This window comes from Symphalangus syndactylus, chromosome 12 (assembly GCF_028878055.3).
Source record: "Symphalangus syndactylus isolate Jambi chromosome 12, NHGRI_mSymSyn1-v2.1_pri, whole genome shotgun sequence".
NCBI lineage: Eukaryota > Metazoa > Chordata > Mammalia > Primates > Hylobatidae > Symphalangus > Symphalangus syndactylus.
Genome location: NC_072441.2, coordinates 123,131,822 through 123,159,794, shown reverse-complemented (window position 1 = coordinate 123,159,794; position 27,973 = coordinate 123,131,822). Strand labels below are relative to the sequence as shown.

Genomic DNA, 27,973 nt, shown 5'->3' with positions numbered 1-27,973 from the left:
ACTGCAGTCTTGATTCCTGGGTTCAAGCAATCCTCTTACCTCAGCCTTCTGAATAGCTGGGACTAGAGAGGCATGCCACCATGCCTGGCTGATTTTTAAATTTTCTGTAGAGGGGAGGTCTCACTATGTTGCCAAGCCTGGCCTCAAGCAATCCTCCTGATTCAACCTCCCAAAGTGTTGAGATTACAAATATGAGCCACTAAACCTGGCTGATGTAGCAAATTATATGAAAGATAAAATATTTTAATTAATTTAAAAAATCTCCTTAAATTTCAGCTGTATAATAGATTCATAAATAAAGCATGCCAAATACTGTGTGATGGAATTCCTCTACCACATGTTGAAAGCATTTAAATAATCTATTTCCCCTTTGTTTGAGTGACTAGTTTCCCATACTTTGAGAAAATACTGATAAGAAATATTCTATAATCATACTGGACACACTCTTTGAAATGAGCTCTTGGTACACAGGAGACGATTATCCTTCTCTGTTAATAGACTTATCACATCTTCCCTTGTCCTTTGACTGAACAAACTCAATTCTATGTAGTCACACAAGCTAGATTTTTGGTGGCTCTTCTTGCACTCATTTTGACAAATCACTTCTCTTTTTTATTTCATTTCACTTATTTACCTGAAACTTCATATTCCAGGTATTCTTGGAAAGAGGAGTGATTGAAGTAGGGACCCAGACATCTTACCTTCTCCGATCTGACTCGAGAGGCACACACAACCCACTTGAAGTATTTTAGCAAAAAAGTTAAAAACCAGAATCTTAAAAATGGAAAGAATACCCATTTTACTAATCTTCATATAAACTAAAGGTAGTATTTATGAATAGTTACACAACAGTGCTGTTATAACATTTTTCAAAGATACTCCGTAATCTTTGGAATTGGATTCAGGACATCAGTTAGCAACTTGTCTAACAGGCTAGCTATCCTAGGCAACACTTGATCCTGAATGACACCTGCTTTATTCCGCAGCTCAAGTTGCTTACTTTCTAAGATCTGACAGTAGAAAGAGCAAGCAGAACCAGGTATCTTTTCTTCTTCAAAGAATAGTGCTGCACAAACCTAAACTACTTTTTCAAAGTGCTTTTCAGCAACTCATTTACTCAAAAAATATTACAAACCTGAGAATGACAGAAACGTGGAGTTCTATAGAGTCATATTATTAACAGGATCTCCTCAATGGTTCCCTCTTCATGTGCTTGAGTTAATAGTATTTCCAATTCAGCTTAATGACACGGTTTGAGTAGGGGCAAGGAGGGTACCAGAGAGGACAAAGGCCTTCATATGAATTTTATTCACTGACTCAGTAAGTCTCTCTTACTTGTCAAGTATGTACAAAGAAAGTATTCTGAGTGGCATTGCTTAAGGCTTCCAAACACAAGCTGAGATCATACCCACAATTAAATGTGGAATTTTGATAGATGGAATTCCCATCAGCACTTAAAAATAACCCCGGCTAAAAGAGAATTCATATCGCTGAGTCATGACTCATTTCCTTGAATCATTGTCCACTAGGAACAACAGGACAAAAATTTTTGCTTCTGATTCTGCATGTAAGAATCAGTTATTTTAGAAAGTTTATGCAACTCAAATATAAGAATCCAGTGAACCTTATTTCACAATACAATAGTCACCTCCTTCTCACTACAACTGATATACAGGGAACTGAAAACAAGAATGATCATGAACAACCACTAGGGAGCGTGAAACAACAGAAAAGAACAAAAAGTCTGTAATAAACACTTTTCCTCTTTAGAGACTGCTGAAGGTCAAGACTGGAGCAGAAGGGGAAACACAATCATGCTGTCTACATAAAAGGATTCTCAGAGTCTTGGGTGGATAACTGGGTAACTTTCATGAATAAAGAATTAATCTGACAGCTCAGAACAATTTATATGTCCAGCTTCAAGTCCCTGCTCCTGGACCCTATCTTTTGCCTTCATTTTTCTTTGAAGATATTTCATTCTTGGGGATTTAACTGGGATACATAACAAAGAATTATGCCCAAGAGGTAGAAAGAAATTGCAACAGCAAAGAAAGCAGTTCCTTTCAATGAGTCAAAAGTTTTGATCAACTATAGCCAAATCTTTTTCAGAAAATGTTGTCATTATATAGCAGAGCTCTTTACCTTCTTTGAAAATTTAATATATAAACAATATTTATATAGAGATTGTTCATGGGAAAAAATTTTAAAACAGTATCAAGGAGAAAATAATGAATAGTGAAAATAGGTCTGCCTTCAAGAAAACACTGGTCAAAAGAAAATTATTTCACATACATATGAGAGTTTCTTTTTCATGCCACTCATTTCACTCTACCCATTCTATTCCCATTTAAAATGTGTCTTCTTTTAAGGTGATGGGTATCCCAAGTATACCGATTTGATCTTTCCAAATTGTGTAAACATATGAAATTATCAAATGAATCCCACAACTATCTACATGCATTATACACCAATAAAAACTTGTTTAAAAATAAAATTTGTCTTTAGCCACAAAGTGGGCACCTTTTTATTGTTGTTTTTTTTTCTAACACGGAAAGTATGAACCTGCATAATCTGACATTTGTTTACAGAATTAAAAAAGAAGTGTGTTTCCTTTGAGTATTTTTCTCTTTGTAGTGCATGGTAGTGAGTTTTATTATGATTAGCTTGGTTAATAAAATAGTTTCTTTTAACTTAGGTCAGTAAAATACCAGCAATAGATTAATGACTTCTGATCATTTCTGGCATCAGAAAATATACTCAGGCCAAAGGCCCACTTTACTCTCTATTCTATCGTATAATATACACACACAACATAATATACATAGATATATCATGGCAGTCCTTTCACATATTAAAAGCAGGATAAAAGCTCAGAGAAGAATCTAAGCTTTGTGTAATACAACATGAATACTGTTAAGTTGGATACAGCATTATGTTCTCATTCTCACAGCCAACAGTCCTCTTAAAAACAGTGCTTAAATAATGGATTCTCCAGTAAGACAGTCTCTTCTTTCCTACTGGATGGAGAATTCACTTGGTAATTTGGTTTCCGATATAGCCGAGAGGAGTAATGAAACTATTCCTTAAAACTTACTGCCCATTCCACACAGACTTGTAAATCAGTACTACACTTACACAGACCCAGCCAAAAACTGGAAAGAGCAGGTCAGGCTTTAATATCAAAGGACAACATCCCTTTACTGTGCTTATAGCCGAATCAAGCTAACTTGTTCCCAGGAGTTGTAAAGAGCCATGACAGATTCTGTTGACAGTGGCTATCTTTACCATTTAGCTCACTAGAATAGTGTGGCCTCTCATCCCCACAATGGTCTCCAGAAAAATGGAAAAGGCAGCAACCTTTTTTAGGGACTAAATGAAAATGTATGAAGACAGATGTTCACTGTCTGTTGTGGCTCTCAAGATCCTTCACTTAAATTATCTGCTAGCACATAATTCATGAGGTGAAGTAACAGAGGATCCTTATAAGCAGAGAGAAACAGAAATGGACCTTGGATAAGGAAGCAATTGGTCAAAATAGCTGGATAATTTAAAATATTATCTTATATTTTTGAGTAAACATAAGAAAGGCAGTGAATACAATTTGCTTTCAGTAAAATAGATACATTACAAAAATAGATATTTGCATACAGAAAAAAGTTTACTAACATATTTATACAGAAAATTGATGTCCTAAAGTCTTTTAAAAAATTAAAAGCAGCATACAAACTATAGTAATTTTCCTTCACTGAAAGCCATTTTTTCCTCTTGATAAATATTTTGTTACATGTTTTTGGTTTTGGTCAAGAGCATGTATCAATAGTGATTTGATGACATCCATTTCTCAATACCTCCTCTCCATAAGATTTCAATCTAGGTTTATGATGTACTTGGTCTATTTAGGCAATAATTCATTGTAATTGGGGCTAGCAGATGTAGTATAGATAAAATATAAGCCTATATATATTAGGTTCTATGAAAAACACGTTAAACTGAGAATAAGGAGATCTGGGTTTTCATTTCAATTCTGTTCCTAATTCTGACCTTGGGCAAGTACCTTAGACCACAAAATTTTCATTGAAAATGGAGAGACTAGACTATAGATAATCTCCAAGTCTCTTTCAGATTTAACTTTCAATAAGTCAATAAACTTTCTTACTTGTCATCTTGGCAGAGGATATTAAAAGCCTCCATCTTGGCAGAGGATATTTGGGCAAAAATAACAAGCAAAGTTCTCATTCGAATGTTCTTACTGCTGTCTATGGATCAAACCTGTTAAACTTTTGAATGACACAGATTGATTATGTGTTACTGAGATTCAAGCAAGGCTGTTAACATCTTGTTGATGGTCAATATATTCTGTCTCACTCAGAGAGAAATGAGCTTTACCTGTTCTCAGGTATCTTTATATTTCATTAAGAATTTTAGGAAAGATCCAGAATAAGGATCCATTTCATATTATTAACAGAACAAGTACATGTTGCAGTGCTAATATTTTGCTATGGTCATTATTCTTTTAATTTATCTGAGTTTCCTAGATGGCTATTCTTGTGCTGGATTTTGTACTGGAATGCTAACAGACAGCTTCCACACAGTATTTCTGTGAACTCACAGCAATAAAAACCAATCTATTTTTTTTAAAGCCAATAATCATAAAGGTAAATAGTCACTGCATTTGTGTAATTTTTAAAAAGCCACATTCCCCTTAAATACGTGACTTTTCATTTCGGTCTCAGACTCTACAAACTCTTACCTGGGGTCTGCATCCTGTGAAGTTTCTGGGTGTGCTAACATGATCTTTCCGGCACGCCAGTCAGAAACTCAAAACACTTTGTCTACTGTACTCGCCTGTGCTCGCTCTCCTGCTCTCTCCCTTTTTGCTCTCACTTGGTGCCTCAAGACAGTTTGGAATGCAGAAAAGCCAGAGCCAATGCCAGTTAAACTCAATCCTCGCCCCAACCCCGCCCCCAATCACGTTATTTTGCTAGAGAGCACTAAACAATAGCCACCCTTCCTTACTCACTTGCTGGGCTTTCTTTCACAGCACTGGTTGAAGGCAGTCTACTTCAGGAGAAGCAATGTGATTTACCAAGCTAAGTAATTCATTTTTTCTATCACAAAGGATGGGAGGGTGGATGTGTGCATCTGTGCACTTTAAGAAGGGACTTTTTCAAAAGCAGTCTAAAATAAAACTAAGTTCAGAGATTCTTATTTTGAATGTTTTACTATGTTGAATTTAAATATAAACTCTTCAGAGTATAAAAACCAGGTAAATCTTACAGCTGACGCAGAGACAGAAGTCTATTAACACATATACATTACTATCTTAAACTACCTTATTAAACCGATCAGTTTAACTTACCATAATGGAAATATCTAAAATTTAGAAAAGGAACAAAGTTATTTCCCTAAAGCCCTTCATTCAGGTCTTAGGCTATAACTTCATTTTTTAAAAGTTATTTTAAAAAAATATTTAATACTTTATTCATACAGAAATGCCCTGTATTGTATGGACTCTGTATTATATAGTCTGTAGCTGTGCTGAGGACAGTGTTGACTACTAAAGGCAAAGTTTTAAAATGAAAAGTTCATCTACTGTTAGGCAAGTCCCATTAAGTTAGGAAGTTATTAGACCCCTAGAAGTTGATGCTTGCTTTTCCTCCTCAAATTTTTTTTAACTTATTAACAGATAAAAATCTGCTCAGCTGTAATCAAGAGATTTCCTGTTGAGATTAAAACTGAGAACTTCATTTTTGAAATAAAGAATAATCAAAACAATTTTATAAACTGAGTGGCTTTGCAAAGCTAATTTTCTACTAGATGAAATTATAGATAGTATTACTGTTCTCAATCACCATTGTAGTTTGTTTTAAAATCAGTCATATTTCTAGGGTTTTTTTCTATATTCCCCCAATAAAAAGGCAAGTCAACTATGTAATCTTCATTATTAATATGATGACCTAACATATTATGCAGGTGCTCGGCTGCTAAGGTTAGCATGTCAGAATTGATCAATGAAAAAATTCATAGTTTGAATCACAGTGGACTCCACCTGCCACCTTAAAGCAGTGGAACAGAAGAGACATGAAAACAACACAGTATTAATCTATCATCTACCTTTTAACGAATAGCTGATGGAAACACATACACTGTATCTATCATCTATCTACCCATTTATATTTATGTATATATGTATTATATATCTTACACATTAGATACGTATTATACACATTAAGATGAGAAGCACATAGTCATCTAGTATAAAAATAGCTAAATCACTGTGATAAGTTCCAAGAAGGACAAGAACAGGGTGCTAGGTTTGTGTACAATATGGTACCATGATTTCATAAGTTGGTAACTAAGTATTGAAACTGACTGATGATGTTATTTATGTTTGAATTATAAGGTCATGGAATCCCAGAACCGAAAGAGATATTTAAAATCATCTAGTCCAACCAGTCATTCACTGCTTGAATTTTTCTTATTATTCACTTGATCATTGCTGATATTTGACTATTTTTTGACTTACAAACACAGCATTTTAATACGGTTCAACCTAATACAAACATTTATTAAGTTTGGTGCTGGGCCAGGACCACATAAGATGGATTAGTCAAGACAACCCTACCCAACTCTTTATACAGGGGAGAAATGTGAAACCAAATAATTATAACATAGTGACTATTTGTAGAAATAAAATGGCTAAGCGGCCTCACCTATCCAAAATGAACAGGCTTGGTGCTGAGTTGAGTGGTCAAATTGTGTGATCTAATGCATCAGTTCAAAACTCTGTCAAACTCTATGAGGCTATTCCTAACCAATGAGGGATTCACTGCAGAGACATGAATTTCAGCCACTTTCTAGCTTGAGCTCATGGCTAAATAGTGAAGCATTTACTCGTGCTTCTCCAGCTTGGAGAACTCACTCATGCTGCAGGAGAAGATTACAATTTTACCAGTCACTTCAGTCTCTATCCCAAAAGCTGTGTTTCCCTGGCCATGGCACCAAAGCACATGGCTATGGGTTCATAGACATTGAAGGTTAAGTAGAAATTACTCGTAGAAGCAACTTCTATTGACCACTATCCCACCTGTTAGAAATAGGTCCTAACTGTGTAAATGATGAAAGGACTATCTTTCCTTGGTATTTAATTCTATTGGCTTCAGTTAGTTACTTGAAACTGCGCAAGATGGAGATGAATTCCTTAATGTTCTTATTTCAGCATATAACATACACAGTGCTAGGCTCTGGCGTCAGAAAATAGATATGCTATGGCCCCTGTCCTCAAGTTATGCTAAAGTCCTCTTAAGTCTAAATACTTTAAAAAGGTTTGAAGAGTGTAATATATTCATCCATCCATCCATCATTTATGAAGTACTGACTAATGTCAGGCATTCTCCTAAACTCTGGGGATAAGTGGGAAATAAGACAAAGTCCTTGCTGCCACCCCACCCTTACCATGTATATATTTATTGGAACAATATACTGAATTTTCAAAAGGACGTTCCACTTACGTGCTTTTTTCATTTGTTTCAGCAACTGGAGAGAACTGTATCACTCAGAATCTGAATGGTGGCAGAGACTATAACTGCCTTGTTCGCTGCTATATCTGCAACGCTAAAAGTATACTGTCTGCCACATAGTAAGTGCTTACTAAGTATCTGTTGAATAAATAAATGGTTTGAAAACAGGGATAAGTAAACTCCCGGAGGCTACATCTATCACAGTTTCCAAGTTCAATATCAACAAATATAGTGTTTCTAAAAGGCTGTGAGATTTTTTTTTCATAGTTATGAATCAACCAAATAGTATACTTGCTGAATTTTGAAGAATGTAGATAACGTATTTTCCCTCCATCCCATATAAAAGTAATATTATGGGATTCTGACTTTGGTTCAGGTATACAATTCAATATGCTAGCCATTAAGAAATTCTGATACCAGGCTGGGCGCAGTGGCTCACACCTGTAATCCCAGCACTTTGGGAGGCTGAGGTGGGCGCATTACTTGAGGTTAGGGGTTAAAGACTAGCCTGACCAACATGGTAAAACCCCACCTCTACTAAAAATACAAAAATTAGCCAGGCGTGGCGGCACATGCCTGTAATCCCATCTACTCGGGAGGCTGAGGCAAGAGAATCGCTTGAACCCAGGAGGCAAATGTTGCAGTGAGCCGAGATCATGCCACTGCACTCCAGCCTGGGTAACAGAGCAAGACTCTGTCTCATAAATAAATAAATAAATAAATAAATAAATAAATAAATAATTCTGAAACCATAAATGCATGATCTTTTTGAAAATCAATGGGCACAAAATAATAAGCTAGCTGTATATAATTAAAAATCACAGCTGGGCACAGTGGCTCACGCCTGTAATCCCAGTATTTTGGGAGGCCAAGGCGGGTGGACCACCTGAGGTGAGGAGTTCAAGACCAGCCTGGCCAACGGGTGAAACCCTGTCTCTACCAAAAACACAAAAATTAGCCAGGCATGGTGGCAGGCGCCTATAATCTCAGCTACTTGGGAGGTTGAGGCAGGAGAATCGCTTGAACCCGGGAGAAGGAGGTTGCAGTGAGCTGAGATTGTGCCACTGCACTCCAGCCTGGGCAAAAAGAGCAAAACTCTGTCTCAAAAAAAAAATTACTTGCATATCAATTTTATTGCTTATCAAATAAATTAATGAACAACAAGCCACCCTCCTGATACTCATATTCTCCTCTTCCAAGCAGAAAACACATCTCAAAGCAAACCAACTGAGGTTATACCAGGCTATAACTGTGCTGGCTCTTGAGCTTACATGTGCTTCCTCTTTTGAACAGCAGATGATTATAAACTCAGCTTCTTCTAAACATAAACACAGAGTCTTTTCATGTTTACCCATAAAAAAGATTGGCATTCTGATATGTGGGTCTTCCCACTGCATTCTTTTGAGAGTTCATATTTAAAAAGAAAACCATTGTTTATAATTTGAATGACAAACACCAAAGTCACCCACTTATTCAGAAATACCATTAAAACTTTATTTAATTTCATTTTTATATGATGGGATGCCAGCACAAAACACAGACAAATATACATACATACTCTGCTCTCTGATAAAGAGGCATTATAAAGATCAGAAGACTTATTAATTCATATGGTTAGCAAAGTACTTACAAGTGTTTAGAAAGGGCCATGTCAAACAAGTAACAATTATGATAGTCACAAAATATTTTTAAAACTTCTGGCTAAGCATTAGAGCTTTACTTTGCTCTTCCCACTAAGATGACTTAGTGGACTGCATTTTTTTTTTTTTTCTGGAATGGCAATTGGCTAGGAGGAAGCATTATAGGGAGTAGGCAAAATCAAATATCAGTCCTCTGATATTGAGTTGAGAAACTAAGGCTTTCATGTGAACAAGACCACAGTTTAAAATAATAATAATAACAAGCAAAATCTAAATGGGAAAATACAAGGAAATCTTTTCCTATTTTTATTTCATCATATGAGTAAGATTATACCAAAAGAACAAAACCAACACTTCTATTTCTACAAAAAAATTCATGAATAAACAATGAAAAGCAAGTAAAAGTATTTTGGGATAGTGTTGGATATTACTGGATACTATCTCTGAATGTGCTCAGAGAGCTAAGAACGTGCCTGTAATATTGGACCTCCTCATTTAAAAAGGGAGTTTAAACAAATTCATTTTCTTCAGTGGCTTTAAAAATATAGTTATATATTCATTTATACATACATGTATTTTTATATATACACATACATAATTATAAATATACATACACACACATAATTATCTGTTAGGCTTATGGATTTCCTATTAAGCTAATGTGCTGTCACAACTAAAGCATTAGTCCATTTTTCTCATATAATGCAGATAACACTGAGTTTCAGTAAAAATAACCATCATTAGGCATTTGGTTTTGCCTTCGTTTTAAAGAATATTTGCAACTATGGGCTACTGTTTCTATAAAATCTATTTAGAAAAAGCATAGATCTTATGGTACAATCAGTCTTTGGCTTACCACTGATACAAAGACATACATATGTATTATATAATTCAAAATACTACTGCAGGCAGTTAACTTCATCCAATTTCCAATTTCCATTATTTCCTTACAACTAACTGAAGCACACCAAAATCCAGTAGAACTCTAAAGACTGTCATCAAGCATTAGAAAAAAAAGAAAAAGGAAGAAAAAGGAAAATTATAACAGCAATTTCCTAGGAAAACAGAGTTCTAAAATATAAAACCTAAGAAGTAAATTATATTATATTGCCCATTTTACAGATGAGGAAATGGAGACACAGGTTAAGTGAGTAACTTGCCCAAGGTCACAAAGTGGTAGAGCCAGAATTCATGCTTTAGCTGGCTCTTGGAGTGCTTTCCTTTAACCACTATGGTATACTAAACTACTCCAAATTTATCTTTAATTGGCATTTTGGGTTTTTTTTTTCTTCTTCATAGCTTTCTATGCTTTCCAAATTTTCTATAATATTATTAATTTTATAAAGGAGCTTGCATATTGTTCCAAATTGGGTTTATCAGAAGCTATTGCTCTTTTCCTCAGTGTGTATTAATCCAGATGCAACAATGTATATATTTATTGGAACAATGTACTGAATTTTCAAAAGGACATTCCACTTATGTGCTTTTTCATTTGTTTCAGCAACTGGAGAGCGTGTATCACTCAGAATCTGAGAGGCAGCTCCTGACTTGAAAATGATCATTCTGTGTAATGTGTGAGCAGTTTCCAAACATCTGTGTCCTAGAATATGGAGGGGCCAGGGAGAGGAAGGTCAGTGTGTGTGTCTGAGAGTGTGTGTGTGTGTTTTAAGGGAGAAGGGAATAGATTGAGTAAGGAAAGGAGAGGAACATATTCTCAGTATCAGTAGTCTGGCCCCAAATTTTGTGTTGTTTGGAAGAAATCAAATTCAAGAGAAAATGAGGGGCCCTTTCCACAGTTCAGCAGCTACTTATTTTCCTCCTCTATTTTTAAACATATTTAATATTAAATAGGCCAATAAATTTAATCAGACCCTATATTTTATATAAAGAAAGAAAGAGAAGAAAAACCAGTATTACAAATATATAGTCTTTGGTTTGTAGATATGCTATATTTTTTTTTCTGTAGAATATTATCCTTTATCCAAACCTTTGAAAATTATGGTCCTGATTATTTTTTAAAAGAAAATAAATTCCCCAAAGGAAAATTTAAGTTCTTAAGGAAAAAAAAATTAATCTGTGGTACTTCTACTTATTACTTCTGATCCATTAGGATAGTGATAGCGACAAAAATAAAACTCTTTTATTCAATTATTTTTCGGGCTCCAAAAGGACAATCTTGTTCTATTTTATGATACTGGTTACATTACATTTTTATTTCAAATATTATATTTTAAAATATATTGCTTTTTTTATTTTTATTTTTTATTTTAGTCTCGCTCTGTCGCCACACTGTAGTGCAGTGGCGCGATCTCAGCTCATTGCAACTCTGCCTCCTGGGTTCAAGCGATTCTCCTGCCTCAGAGCCTCCCTAGTAGCTGGGACTACAGGTGCACAGCACCACATCCAGCTAATTTTTGTATTTTCAGTAGAGAGGGGGTTTCACCATGTTAGCCAGGATGATCTCGATCTCTTGACCTCATGGGTCCATCCCCCATCCAGCCTGCCTCCTATTTTTTTAGAAGGATTATTTTTTAAAGTTCCTATGTAATGACATGCATCTTTTTATCTTTTAAAAGTTGCAGCCGGGTGCAGTGGCTCACATCTGTAATCCCAGCACTCTGGGAGGACGAGGCAGGCAGATCATCTGAGGTTAGGAGTTCGAGACCAGCCTGGCCAACATGGTGAAACCCTGACTCTATCTATTAAAAATACAAAAATTAGCAAGGCGTGGTGGTGCATGTCTGTAATCCCAGCTACTTGGGAGGCTGAGGCAGGAGAATGGCTTGAACCCAGGAGGTGGAGGTTGCAGTGACCGGAGATAGTGCCACTGCACTCTGGCCTGGGTGACAAGAGCAAAACTCCATCTCAAAAAAAAAAAGAAAAAAAAGTTGCAATAAATGAATGATCTTTTACCAAGTATAAAACATTGTGGACATGAGAAACAAACGAATAAATAATCATTTTTAGTTTTTGAAAATTTCATTAAATAAGAAAAATAACTTTCAAGAGGTTAAAAATTCCCTCTAAATTTCTGCACATGCAGTAAAAAATTATTACTATTATTAAAAAAATTCAATACGATAAGAAATGAATTAGATATTATACCCAGAAAAGGCAAAAGCGATGTTATAAAAAGCATGGAATTATGCAAGGCCTATAATCAATTCATGATCAATTCCAAAACAATGATCCCACAAAGAAAACACAATGTAGTTCAAAAACGCAAATACTACATTCAAAGACTGATTTACTGTTGCTGTAAAAACAAGCCAAGTTTTTCTGTCTACCACAAGGGTTAACATATTTTCTCTTGGCAATAAAACGTGATATCTAAATTTATTACTGCTGAAACTACAGACAAAATAAATTACTACTAATGAAAAACTGAAAAATCCTCTAGAAGTTTGTTTCAGTGAGTAGAGAAGTAATTTTAAGAAAAGATAATTTGTTTTTTAATATAGTCAAGAACTACGATTATTTACTATTACGATTATATACTATTTTGTAACTTATCTTCAACAGTAGTTACTATCAACAGGTAAATGTGCCCCATGGGTAAAGTAAACTCAGCATATGGCTTGGGTTTTTGAACTCATTTAAAACTAAACAATGTATCTAACATGCTGGTCTTAACCCATTTATGCCAGAGGTTGCAATTTTTTTGTTTTGCAAAAAAATCAGACTTTGGTGATGACCTTGAGCAACAGGATATAAATAACTCCCACAAGTTTAGTGTTCCAATAATGGAACACTAGGCATAAATGGGTTAAAATAAAATGTCATATTGACAAAAACCAAAAATAGGTGAAAAATAGCTTCATCTCAGTAAAGTCTAATATTTGAGTGCTATTTTATGGATGACAAAATTCAGAGAATAAAAGAGATATTAATAAATCTGATAAGGAAATATTCATTAGTGACTAAAGGCAGATTCAAACAGCCACTATTACATTTCTCAAGGCCACACAGATAAATTAGACAGGAATATCTTTGTATAAGAATTGCAGACAATTTGGCCGGGCGCAGTGGCTCACGCCTGTAATCCCAGCACTTTGGGAGGCCGAGGCGGGCGGATCATGAGGACAGGAGATCGAGACCACGGTGAAATCGTCTCTACTAAAAATATAAAAAAGAATTAGATGGGCGTGGTGGCGGGTGCCTGTAGTCCCAGCTACTCGGGAGGCTGAAGCAGGAGAATGGCGGGAACCCGGGAGGCAGAGCTTGCAGTGAGCCAAGATTGTGCCACTGCACTCCAGCCTGGGTGACAGAGTGAGACTTCATCTCCAAAAAAAAAAAGAATTGGAGACAAATTTTTCTCCCTCATACAAGGAAATAAAGAGTGGTTTCCATCTGACTGGCAAAGTGTCAGGCCACAACATTGATTTTGCGAATACAGGTTTTTTGTTTTGTTTTGTTTTTCTTTATTGTCCAGGCTGGAGTGCAGTGGTGCAATCTCGGCTCACTGCAACTTCTGCCTCCCAGGTTCAAGCGATTCTCCTGCCTCAGCCTCCTGAGTAGCTGGGATACAGGTGCCTGCCACCACCCCTGGCTAATTTTTTTGTGTGTTTTTAGTAGAGACGAGGTTTCACCACGTTGGCCAGGCTGGTCTTGAACTCCTGACCTCAGGTGATCTGCCTGCCTCAGCCTCCCAAAGTGCTAGGATTACAGGCGTGAGTCACCGTGCCCGGCCGAGAACATAGGTTTTTCTGTAGAGAAAATCTAGGCTTGAATTAGAAAAATTCTATTATTAGTGGGCTATGCTTTATCCTATGCCATCATTTATTGCATAATTAAAATCATAATCCAAAAAACATTTAAAATTTACTAAAAGTTTTATGACGCATGTTTTAAATTTTACATAACTATACATGTAAACATGAAATTAATGAGAATATAATCAATTGAATAATGCTGAAAGTATATTGTACACTCTTATTTGACATTTAACTGAATATTTATTGAATGCTATTAAATGCCAAAAATGTTCTTTGTATAGAAATTCTTTAAATGATGCATGAAGTGGCCGGGCGTGGTGGCTCACGCCTGTAATCCCAGCACTTTGGGAGGCCGAGGCAGGCGGATCATGAGGTCAGGAGTTTGAGACCAGGCTGGCCAACATAGTGAAACTCCGTCTCTACTAAAAATACAAAAAAATTAGCCAGGCGTGGTGGCGAGCGCCTATAATCCTAGCTATTCGGGAGGCTGAGGCAGGAGAATCGCTTGAACCCGGGAGGTGGAGGTTGCAGTGAGCCGAGATCGCGCCACTGCACGCCAGCCTGGATGACAGTGTGAGACTCTGTCTCAAAAAAAAAAAAAGATGCGTGAAGTTACATCTCTAAGAAACATGATTTCACTCATCACAGTTTGTCCTATGATTGCTAACAGCAACAAAAACCCCATATAGTCTCTTTTTATGTTTTTAAATAGATTACTACACATTCTTCCTCCACTAAATAACAGTAAAATAGACAATTTGACAAATAAATTTATTTTTATAAGGGCATAGGAATTCAACCACTGACAATGTCATAGGACACGGGAGTATAGAACGCTGCCTCTTAGTCACGTGTGGTGCTGTGCACCTGTGCTCCCAGCTACTCAGGAGGCTGAGGCGGGTGGATTGCTTGAGCCTAGGAGGTTGAGGCTGCAGTTTGCAGCACTGTACCTTGGCCTGGGTGACAGAGCAAAACTCTGTCTTAAAAAATAAAAATAAAAATAAAAAATAAAACAGAACTCTGCCTCTTTTGCTCACCACTTCTAAGATACTACGTTAGCAGACAGAAGAGCACAGTGGTTAAGAGGACTGACTTTGGGGCCAAATTCCAGCTATTCCATTTACTACTTATGGTGTCTTGGACAAGCACTGTCTCAGTTTCATTAAGTGCTGGCGAACAAACAAAGAGGCACAATAACAGTACCCACCTTATAGGGTTATGTGAATAAATATTTGCAAAGTGCTTAGAACAGTACTTGGTACAAATATTTTTACTACATAATATTTTAAGTAAAATAAAATAATATTTACTACATAATATTTTAAGTAAAATAAAATAAAAATAGTATCCTGGGGGAGAGGCACTGTTATTAAAAGCCAAACATATTTATTGTATAGAAATTCTATAAATGAAGACGAAAGGTGAAAAAAAAGGAAAATGAGAGCAATTTTTATCATTCACCCCTCATTTGACATAGTATTTCTTCCCTCAAACACCTTACCTCTTTATAGACTGCTCCATTCACTAGGACCCACAAGCTATTATTGATCAGCTTCTCTGAAATCTTTTTCTTTTCCTTCCATTTACAGAAATGTTTAATTCTTTTACCAGGGAACATTTTTAATCTGTTATTTCATGACCCAGACTACAGCCCACTGCAACTACAATTATGTGAAAAAGTCTATAACTTTGTCAAAAAGAACTCCACTTTACCAAGAGTACTGTTCACTGTTCAGTCTTTTGTTCCATCCACAGAGGATATGTATTAGAAATAAGACACTACACACTCCATGTTGTAATCATAGACACCTTGGTAAAAAAAAAACGCAGACATCATAAATCACCCAAGGAGAGATATAAATAGAATACTTTTGTGAAATAATTTCTCAGGTATGCAAGACAGTAGCTTGCAGAATCTTAGATATATATTACAAGCAGAACCATTAAGACAAAATAATACATTACTTATGTTACTCATATTATGATCTAGCATTAGCCCAATCTTCCAAATTTATCCAATCAAACAATTTTGAGAAAAGATTTGTGCGGGTCTTACTAGTCATCTGATAACACTGCTGTAACACAGTGGAACTGTAATAAACTAGTGCCTTAACTTGAGCATTCAATAATATTTATCCTTCCCCCTACCCCTACTAATGGCTCTGATTAAAGCAACTTACGTCAACAATATAATTAACCAAAATTTAGTGATGTATACTTATTATTAACTTATAATACTAATATATACCAGAGCCTTCCATCCTTTTACCCCAGTTTGGACTGGATGCTCACTCAGTCAGCTACATAGCTGCCATCCAGAGACTTCCTTTCACCAAGATTCTGGGGATAATCTTTGTCTTTCTCTTGTCCCCTTTTTTTTTTTAAGAGACAGGATCTCGCTCTGTCACCCAGGCTGGAGCAGTGGTGTGATCATAGTTCACCGCAACCTCGAATTCCTGGGCTTAAGCGATCCTCCTGAGTAGCTGGAACTTCAGTCTGGTCCTTAATTTACCCCTTCTTATACTTGACAGATACGTCAGCTTGGAATATAATTTCAGTTTACACATCATGTTCACTTGGAATGATATTTAGACATCATGTTCACTTGGAATTTTAAGGGCACCGCTCCAGCATCTCAGCCTCTAATATTACTATCAAGAAGTCAGATGCTGCTGTTATTCAAATCCTTTATAGAGTATTTTGTTTCTGCTTTAAATCCCTGAAAACTTTTAGAAGGGTCTCTCCCATTGTGGATGCCAAAAATGTTCTTATTTCAGCTGAGGCTGAGGCAGGGGGATCGCTTGAGCCCAGGAGTTTGAGTTGGAGAAACTCAATTTCCTGAAGATGAAATTTCCTGAAGATGTACCTTGAAGGGCACATGTATTTATTTACAATGCTGAGCACTCCACAGGCCTATTAAACTGGAAATTCAAGGAACTCAAATGTCAGTTCTGGGACATTTTCCTTCAGATCTTCACCAAATGTTCCTTAATCAGTGAGGCCTTCTCTGATGATCTCATATAAAAATAACATTCCTTTGCTCCCTTCTCCACCCACAGCACTCCCTACATCTTTTACCTTACCTTTTTTCTCCATTGCATTTGTCACCATGCAGTATATTGTAAAGGTGTTTGCTTTGCCAGCCTAGTCCCACCAGAATGTAAGTTCCCTGAAGGCAGAGGCTTTTATCTGTACTGCTGTTTATTTTTGAATGCTTTGTTCAACAGACCAGAACTGTGTGTGGCACATAATAGGAATTAAAAAATATATATTTGAGGAATTAAAGGCTGTACTCCCTAGGTTAGGCAATTTGCTAAGTCAATCACTCTGTGGGGCTCTGAATCAGGGAACAAATATAGCTGGGGAGAGGAAGAGAAGAGAGACAAGGTCTCACAGCTGCCTGTTAGTATTTATAAGTCACTCATAACCAGAAATACCCTATTGGTAATTGTGATTTGTATAAAGCAGTAGGAAAATACCATGATAAGGTGGATTTAAAGTCATATAGACCTGGGTTTGAATTCTGGTTCTGCCACTTATTTGGCATCAGTACTCTTCTCTATAAAATAAGGGTACTAATAATACTTGTTTCACAGGACTACTGCCAAGAATAAATGAGGTAATATATATCCAGAACTTAGCATTGTCACTGTTTTGTCATCATTATGTCTACCTAGTTACATCACTTATTGTTTCTTCACATTTATAACTATTCTTTATTTTTATTCTAAAAACATAAAGAGATGAATTTGAGATGGCAATCGGTGATACTAAGAAATAAAAAGAATTACAGAATAAGTAAGATCTAATATTTGACAGCACAACAAAGTAACTACAGTCAGCAACAATTTGTTGTACATTTTAGAATAACAATTGGAATATTCATAATACAAAGAAATGATTAATGCTTGAAGTGACAGATACCACTTACCCTGATGTGATTATTACACATTATATGCCTGTATCAAAATATCTCATGTACCGCATAAATATATACACCTACAATGTACCCATACAAATTAAAAATAAAAAAAAATTTAAAAAGAAATAGGAATAAGAGACTCACAATTAAAAGGAGCAGATTCATGGTACTGTATACCAAAAACATGACAGGAGATGAGATAGTCTGTATAGCAGAAAAAATAACCAGATGTATCATTTCCCTAGTGCTACCATAAGAAATTACCACAGAGTGACTTAAAAACAATGGAAATTTATGCTCTCATAATTTTCTGGAAGTCAGAAGTCCAAAATCAAGGCATAGGCAGAGCCACCCTTCCTTGGACGTCTGCAGGGGAGAAGACTTGCTTGCCTCTTCCAGTTTCTGGTGGCTCCCGGCATTCCCTGGCTTGTGTCTGCTTTACTCCAATCCCTGTCTCTGTCTTCACAAGGCCTTCTCCTCCATGTCTATGTCTTCCCCTCTTCTGTCTCTTACGAGGAAACTTGTCATTGGATTAGGACCCACCTAGATATCCAGGATGTTCTTATCTTGAGATTTTTAATTATATCTACAAAGACCTTTTCTATAAATAAGGTCACTCTTGGGACTGGCCACTTCTATACTGTTTTTCTAGGTACAAGAACTAATGTCTTTCTGCCAATTATGCTTTCTGATTCAACAATGAACTGTGGCTGGGCACAGTGGCTCATGTCTGTAATCCCAGAACTTTGGAAGGCTGATACAGGTAGATTGCTTGAGCCTAGGAATTTGAGACTAGCCTGGGCAATGTGGAGAAATACTATCTCTATGAAAAAATACAAAAAATTAGGTATGATGATTTTTGTATAAAAATTTTATATAAAAATTAGGTATGATAATTTTGTATAAAAATACAAAAAACTAGGTGTGCTGGTATGTGCCTGTAGTCCCAGCTACTCAGCAGGCTGAAGTGGGAGGACTGCTTGAATTCAAGAGGTCGAGGCTACACTGAGCCAAGATCATGCCACTACACTCCAGCCTGGGTGACAGAGTAAGACCCTTTCTCGAAATATAAATAAATAAAATAAAAATAAAATAAACTGTGTTTTATTAATTATATTCTCCGTGGTAAATTAATAATTTTCTGATATCTTAGATTCTAATTTAAAAATACTTTATAGCCTGAAGAATGTTACTTATAATCTAAATGAATACTAGGAAATACTATAGTTCTAAAAAGCTACTTAAGAGGACCTCCATGGGAGCAACTAAATTTGTATATACACACATACTGAAATTTTTTAGGAGTGTTATAATTTTAAATTTCATTCAAAATAGAAAAGAAATGCTAAGTTTGAATGAGATTGTTCTATTTACCTGGACAATATTACTATATAAAACTTGTCCTTTATTAAGAGACTTTCAATATTTATATTGTAGCATGCTTTAAACCATAGGGATAATGCTATTTTTGATTGTCTCCAGAAAGAACGAATCATCACTTAAAACGTGATAAAAAGTCTGTAAGAGAAGATAACATAGGTAAAATGGGAGGAAAAGGGGGGTTATAGAAAGGAAAACAAAATTGGCCAGGAGTGGTTGCTCACCCCTGTAATCTCAGCACTTTGGGAGGCCGAGGCGGGCAGATCACCTGAGGTCGGGAGTTCGAGACCAGCCTGACCAACATGGAGAAACCCCGTCTCTACTAAAAATGCAAAATTAGCTGGGCATGGTGGTACATGCCTATAATCCCAGCTACTTGGGAGGCTGAGGCAGGAGAATTGCCTGAACCTCGGAGGCGGAGGTTGTAGTGAGCCGAGATTGTGCCACTGCACTCCAGCCTGGGCAACAAGAGTGAAACTCCATCTCAAAAATAAAATAAAATAAAAAATTAATTAGATATTCTTTTCTGAGACATAAACTTTTAGTACAATAATCGATTCTGAAATAGCAGAGCATTATTATAAATAAAATGGAAATAATGTACAATAAATTTTGAAAGACAAATACTTACTAAAAGATGACTTCTTAGTCTAATAACATTTCTTTTGAAAATCCACTTATTATTCTCACTTATTAGGGATAATTATGAGGGAGGTAGATTTCTGCTAATGAAATTTTGAACCTATTCTCTTATTCCCTGATGGGAACTGATACCATATACCTTTGATATATGATTCATTCTTTCTAATGTGGAAAACATATAAGCCAGCCTTTTACATGGGTACATGAGATTCTGCAAAACTAATTTTTCTTGGGAAAGTTTAAAAAATTCTTATTTATTTATTAATTCATTTCTTTATTTTTAGAGGCAGGGTCTTGTTCACTCTGTCACCCAGGTTGGAGTGCAGCAGCATAATCGTAGCTAGTGTAGACTATATAATCATAGCTATATGTAGAATCAAACTCCTGGGCTCAAGTGATCCTCCCACCTCTGCCTCCCAAGTAGCTGGGACTACAGGCACACACCAACATGCCTGGCTAGTTTTTTTATTTTTTGTAGAGATAGGGTCTCATTATGTTGCCCAGGCTGGTCTCAAACACCTGACCTCAAGCAATCTTTCTGTTAAAGTGCTAGGATTACAGTCATGAGCCATGGTACCCAGCTAATTTTAACTTATCAACTTCAGTAACACATTTAGTTATAAAAGCTCATCTTTTACTGTAACTCTATACTGTATCACTGATGCCAAACCTTATTAGAAGAGGACAAATTTTTTCTTTTCTCCTATTCCGCATACAGTTTCTTTCAGGGAGCCTGTCTACCACTGTGAAACTTTCTAGCTTTTAGTGGCTACTCCAAGGCTATTTCTATCCAACTGTTACATGCACTGCTAATGATACTCTGCTTTTAAATGTATTTTTTTCTCTTCTTATTTTAAGTCACATCCAATGTATTATCTCATTAGCTCTATCCCTAGCTCATCTGGTTCCTAATACATATATCTGAATGAATACTTCTCTACAATTCCTACCTTTAAAAATTAATTACAAAAGATTTCTTTAAATATGTTTTTGACTCTTTGGCGGCACTATTCTGATTAAAGTGGGAGGGAAAAAACCTAAAGGCCTTTAAGAGGAAAAAATGAACTGGTAATTATCTTTCCTCTATTACTAGTTCTCTTTCTAATTCAGTTGCTTTTACTTCCTTCTCATCCTGTGAATTCATGTTCTAGACACTATTTTCTACCTTGAATTTTTCCTATGTTTACTCTTCAGAGTTAGAAAGAACATGTCAAACACAGACAAAATAGGAATGTTGTAAGGAGAATTTTTTAAAAAAATAAAATGAATGGAAGCTTCCTGTTGTGCTATATTAAATATCAATCAAAATGAGGAAACATGTTAACATGCAAATATCTGAAGACAACAGGAAAGAAAATAGGCTTTAAATTTTACAGAAATAAAAGTAACCAGAACAATCCAATGAACACAACAGCTTTATGAGAAACTAGGGAGCTTTCTTGGTTAAGCATTGTTACTACAGAGACCAGTTGGCAGGTGGGTGCCAACGGGGTCATAACAAACCAAAAACTTCATCCCTTGAGGCAGTTACAGTCTGTTTTGCACATAAAATTAAACTAGATTTTCCACCAATCTGATTTATAAATCCTTCTGCTTGAAATGTAAACTTAAAAGGCTTTGGTAAACAGCATAGCCAATCTTGGGCTACCTAAAAAGAGAGCCATATGCACATGTACAATTAAACAATATTTAGCTAATTTTGCTTAACTTATCTGAATTATTTATTTTTCCTTTCAGAAAAGGTTCTGGGCAGTCAAGGGCCTGGGTCAAGTCTCCAAATATATTTCAAGATGCATTATAAACAAGCCCACTCCCATCTTTCTACCTTCATTACATAACAGACTGACGAATTATGACTATACTTTAGAAGAAAGGAAGTGCAAGTGAAAATGGAAAAAAACAAATGGGCAAAGTCACAAGATACAGAGATAGAATGCTTTAAGAGATGTCACACCTCAAATTTCTTTTTTTCTTTCTTTCTTTTTTTTTTTTTTTTTTTTTGAGACAGAGTCTCGCTCTGTCGCCCAGGCTGGAGTGCAGTGGCGCAATCTCGGCTCACTGCAAGCTCTGCCTCCCGGGTTCATGCCATTCTCTTGCCTCAGCCTCCAGAGTAGCTGGGACTACAGGTGCCCGCCACCACGTCTGGCTAATTTTTTGTATTTTTAGTAGAGACGGGGTTTCACTGTGTTAGCCAGGATGGTCTCGATCTCCTGACCTCGTGATCCGCCCGCCTCGGCCTCCCAAAGTGCTGGGATTACAGGCGTGAGCCACCGTGCCCAGCCAAATCTTTTTTTTTCTTTCTAGAGATCGAGTCTTGCTCTGTCACCCAGGCTGGAGTGCAGTGGTGCGATCTGCAGCCTCAAACTCCTGGACCAAAGCAATCCTCCCACCTTAGCCTCCCAAGTAGTTGGTTTTACAGGAGTGAGCTACTATGCCCAGCTTCAAATTTCTTTAATAGCTTAAACCTGTCCAAGCAAGATGAGAAACATAACACCTAATATATTATCTCACTGGTTCCATGATTTTATGATTCAGAGCGAACTGAAGTTTGTCTCAAAGTTTATGTTATTGCTCCTGCATTCTTCTTTTGAATCATAATAAAAATCTCATCCGACAAGGAAGCTGAAGTTCAGAGTTAATGATGAGAGGATACGGAATTTGAATCCAGGTTAAGACAACTTCAAAGCTGGTGCCATTTTCCACTACCCAGCACTGTCACTGGTAAAGGTATCCTTCCAGACAGAATGTGTTCTAGTTACGGGTATGCATTTTCTTTCCTGAAACAGTAAACCCTCTATCTGTGAAATAACTGCTAAATCTTCTTGTGTGGTTTTTATATACTAATTAATCTCTTAACAACCTAATACATGTTTTTGCTATAAATAACCTAATATTCATTTTGTGAAATGCAGCAAAAAGGATAAAATCATCATTTCCTTTCATTAATATAATTTATTTTCTCTTACCATTCTCTATAAATATAAGAAAATAATTAATAAAAGTGATTTACTATTAATAAAATCTTAAAAATAAACACAAATATCTTGCTCACTAACACAACTATGGTTATGATATTAACCAACAGCATGGAGTTCAGAGCTGACATTCACAACCATGTACACTTGATACTGTGACTTGTTAACTTGGACAATAGCATTTACCAACTTTGTATTTATCAAAGCCAATAGTTGTGACTATACTGCTTATAGTCCTGTCGCTGTGCAATGATATTTAGCAATTCTCTAATTTCATTACTAAACGATTTTCTCTAAAGTGGGTATGGATTTCCCTTCAGGATAAAAAAAAATTACTCACATCTAAGATTATTTTTCACTTTGACATGCTCCACCTGAAAGTCAAGAAAGAGGTTCTCTAATATGTCTCATATCAGTCATTTGCTCAACAATCAGTCACTCACTCAGCCTGCAATTATGTACAAAACAACCTGCTTTATGGTGATACCAAGATGAGTAAGATACAATCTTGCCATCTAAGAGGTTCCAATCTAGTAAAGATGACACATACCAACAACTTACTGAAAACATAAGAACATACATCCAAATATCAGAAGTACAAAAAGTACTGTTTATCACAAATAAAAATGCTAATGAATTCTGATTAGTGAATGAAGAAAAAGATTGCCAAGAGGTGATATCTTATTGGGCCCTTAGGATAAATGGGATTTCTACATATGGAAGGTAGAAATGAAGGTGGAAGAACACAGCAAGATAGTCTACGTTTATGCCTTATGTGAACAAACGCGCATGTGTATTGAGAATGCCTAGGGAATCTGAAGCAGTCCTATGTGGCCAGAACCCAGAATACATACCTGTGGTAGGTGAAAAAAAAGATGATCTTAAAGAGCTAACTCTCAGTCAGAATATATAGGACCTTTAGTGTCACTGTAAATTTGAACCTCATCTTATAGATCAATGGAGATACAGTAAAAGTGTTTAAACAAGGAAAGTAGTATGATTCAATTAGTGCTCTAAGATGACAAAAGAGCAGTGAAATGAGTTAATACAGAAGGATAAAAATGGAAACAGGAAGAGATAGATGAGTAGTTATTAAGATATTTAGGTAGAAATAAAAGAGTAATATAAAGTTAGAATAACTAGAAGGATGGTGGTCATATTAACAGAACCAACCACCACACGAGAACAGGTTGTTGGGGAGGGAAGGAACAAAGAAGAGAAACTAATCAAAGATAATGGTTTCAGTTTTGAACATTCTAGTACAGATGACCAATTGGGAATTCAGGTCTGGAACTGAGAAGAGAAGAGGAAGCCAAAAATAGAGATTTAAAAGGCACTGGCCGAGAGATGACATTTGGAAACATGAATATAGGTGAAGTCAACTACTGAGAAAGGACAAAGCAAAAGAAGAAGGGTAAGGATAAGACCTTTAGACATCTGCATTTAAAAAGTGGGAAACATTTTAAAAGGTACAGTGAGGCAGGACATAAGCAATAGAGGAAAAAAATGTCACAGAAGTCAAGAAAGAGAAGCTTTAAAGGGAAGTCGATCATTAAAAACCACAAAGAGAGTTAGAAGGTGACAAGGACTAAAGTTATGAAACTTGGCCAGATGCAGTGGCTTGTACCTGTATTCCCAGCACTTTGGGAGGCCGAGGTGGGAGTATCACTTGAGGTGAGGAGTCTGAGACCAACCTGGGCAACACAGTGAGACCCCATCTCTACCAAAAAAAAAAATTTTTTTTTTTTTTTTTTTTTTGAGACGGAGTTTCACTCTGTTGCCCAGGCTGGAGTGCAATGGCACGATCTTAGCTCACCACAACCTCCGCCTTCTGGGTTCAAGCAATTCTCCTGCCTCAGCCTCCCGAGTAGTTGGAATTACAGGCATGCACCACCACACCCAGCTAATTTTGTATTTTTAGTAGAGACGGGGTTTCACCATGTTGGTCAGGCTGGTCTCAAACTCCCGACCTCAGGTGATCCGCCTGCCTCGGCCTCCCAAAGTGCTGGGATTACAGATGTGAGCCACTGCACCCTACCTACAAAAATTTTTTTAAATAAAAAAATTATCTGGCTCTGGTGGCACATGCCTGTAGTCCCAGCTACTAGGGAGGCTGAGGCAGAGGAGGATCACTTGAGCCTAGGAGGTCAAGGCTGCAGTGAGCTATGATCATGCCATGCACCACTGCACTCTAGCCTAGCCACAAAGCGAGACACCAGCTAAAAAAAAACAAAAAAACAAAAAAGAAAAAAATAATAAAGTTATGAAACTTATTATCAAATCTCTGATAGTTGGGGTAATTTCAGTGGCAAATAAAAGCAGATTTCAGGGTATTGAAAAAAATTATTAAAAAATTATTGAGGCCAGGCACAATGGCTCATGCCTGTAATTGCAGCACTTTGGGAGGCCGAGGTGGGTGGATCACCTTAGGTCAGGAGTTCGAGACTAGCCTGGGCAACATGGGGTGAAACCCTGTCTCTACTAAAAATACAAAAATTAGCCAGGCATGGTGGCAAATTCCTGTAATCTCAGCTACTCGGGAGGCTGGGACAGGAGAATCAATGGAACCCGGGAGGTGGAGGTTGCAGTGAGCCAAAATCAAGCCATTGCACTTCACCGTGGGTGACAGAGACGAGACTCCGTCTCAAAAAAAATAAAAATTAAAAAAAATTATTGAGCACAGATAAAGTACTTTAAAGAAAAGGTTGGTGAAGAATGGAGATAGCCACTAACGTGTCAAAACTTTCACAATCTGCTAAAAACCAGCTGATATACTGAAAACTTAGACTGTGCTTGTTACTGAAGAAGGATGTTAACTGACTCAGTGAATGAAAGCTTAACTGGGAATAACTCAAGTGTGCTGTTTTGGTTTTAACTTAGTTTCTAAATTGAGTACATTTTACGAATTAAATAGTCATGATAATAGAGTGAGAGGAAGCTGTTTTTAGTTATAAAAGTATCTGTGATGCCTATCACTTCAAATCAAGTAAGATGTTACAACTAGTATTGAACAAGCACAGAAGCTTGCTTTACTTCACAGAGAAACACTAAAAATACTGAATCTCAGTCAAAAAAAATATTGTGAACATACTAAAGAATAATTTCCCCAATATTTGGGGGGAAAAGAGATAAAGAAAATCTTAACATGAGGCCAAATAATAGAACGTTAGAAAGTAGTTTGAATTCATAAAATGACAGTTTGAAACATTAACACTTGTCCAATAATCCCGTAGATCATGTTTTATCTATTTCATTTTCATGCAGATCACTGGCAAATCTGTAATCTGAAGTAAGAAGCTGGGGTACTTTAAAAGCTGCAAGAGCATTATTTTGTTAGCCTAATATTTGCTACACTCACCACTAATACTACTTGGAAAACTGTAAAATAAAATGACTTACATACAGATCATTTTTCGTACTGACATTTTTCTGAATTCTATTTATATGACACTGCAAGAAACACAGTAAAAACATTCCTAACCTAGGTATAAAAACTCCACTTTTGGATCTTCTCACATGAGCAAAAGTTGCTGTGAGTCTACAAGAGACCTATGTGGAATTAATTCTTATGTATTTTACTATCGTGGTCCCTGGGTTTTGAATTCATTGGCAGAAATATAAACAACCAAAATGATACATTAAATCACAGGCACAACATTTATGGTCTGCAGAGAACTTGTTCTTTAGCATTATTTCAGCTGAATTTTTATTTAATAAAGACACAAAGAGAAGAAAATATCTTTTTAAAACATTCCTGAAGCATCCAATAGAGGTTGCTTTTATTCTCTATTAGATTATAATAATTAAACCTAAAAACGCCAAGAAGTTTTTAGTCTTGTTTTGTCAATTTATCTTCCTTACCTTAGATAAGGAAAAACTAAGCTGTTTTAAAGGCTAACAATATCTTACTACAAGTGACTACAGAATGAGAAGAGACTTAGCTTATTTTAATAACAGTATATTTTAGTAGTGTGAAACCCACCTGTCGTTATCAATGTAATATACCCTTCCATTTAAATCCCTAAAATCTAAGGAATTAATGCCCTTAATTAGCTGGGTGTGGTGGTGTGCACCTGCAGTTCCAGTTCCCTGGGAGGCTGAGGTGGGAGGATTGCTTGAGCCCAGGACTTTGAGGCTGCAGTGAGCTGTGATCATGCCACTGCACTACAGCCTGGGTGACAGAGTGAGAGCCTGTCTCAAAACAGAAAAAAAAAAAATATATGTGCACACAGTTTAGAGTCAACTGGTTCTACAGCTTGTTAAAACAAACAGCAATCCCCAGCCCTCCTCTTTTAACACATTTCCTTCTGCAGAAGCAACCACTTTTACCTCTCTTAGCCAATTGTTTTGGTAGTTAACATCAAATATTGAATAATATTGCTTTATTGATATTTTAAAATTTCTCTATTTTAGACATTACCTATTGACTTTCCACTATGAAAGATGAAAATGTGAATCCTTCCTCCTCCATCACCATCCCAGTAGGTGCATACATACTCCTATTCTCTCACCTTCCCTACACAGTTACATAATAATTTTGGTAAAGGCAAACAATATTATGACCATGTATGTTATTTAGACTCCAGCCACAGAGTAAATCCTATGTAGACTGTAGCATAGTGGTCAGGAGCATAGATCTTGAAGGCATACTTGCAGGGTTCAAAGCCTATCTTTGCCACTTAATGGCTGTCTAGCTATTTAGGCAAGTTACTTCACCTCTCTATGCCTCAGTTTCCTTATCCATAAAATATTCATTGTAACATTATCTACCTCTTGGGTTTACAAGGATTAAAAAGTTCATATATGTAAAGTGCCCAATACGATAAAAAGTGCTATAGAAGTGTTCTCTTTGTCCTGAACTACTTTTTTGTTTCTTCTAGTGTTCTCTTGTATTACTCATTTGCTTAGATATCTATGTGCTTATTGTTAATTCAACCACAAATGCGCTTCCTATTGTTTCCACTGATTGAGTTAACTTATCAATTCTGTGTTCTTGGAAAGTCTCACTACAGCCTTATCAGCTGCTCCAGTCTGAACTGGTTGTCTTCATTCTACATCTTGTACTGAGCTATTAAACTTGGTTCTGTCTTTAGCATTCTACTAAAAGTTCCCTCTTTCTCTCCCCAGTGCTAGATCTCCTGTCCTCATTCTTAGTAAAACATATCTTTCATTAGCTTCA

The 27,973-nt window shown here is 36.4% G+C and overlaps 1 protein-coding gene across 4 annotated transcripts in view; it reads right to left on the bottom strand.

The window, feature by feature from the left end:
* The window catches only part of RASAL2 (RAS protein activator like 2), a 407,617-nt gene that overhangs the window by 152,647 nt on the left and 226,997 nt on the right, over positions 1-27,973 (bottom strand). The window lies entirely within an intron of this gene.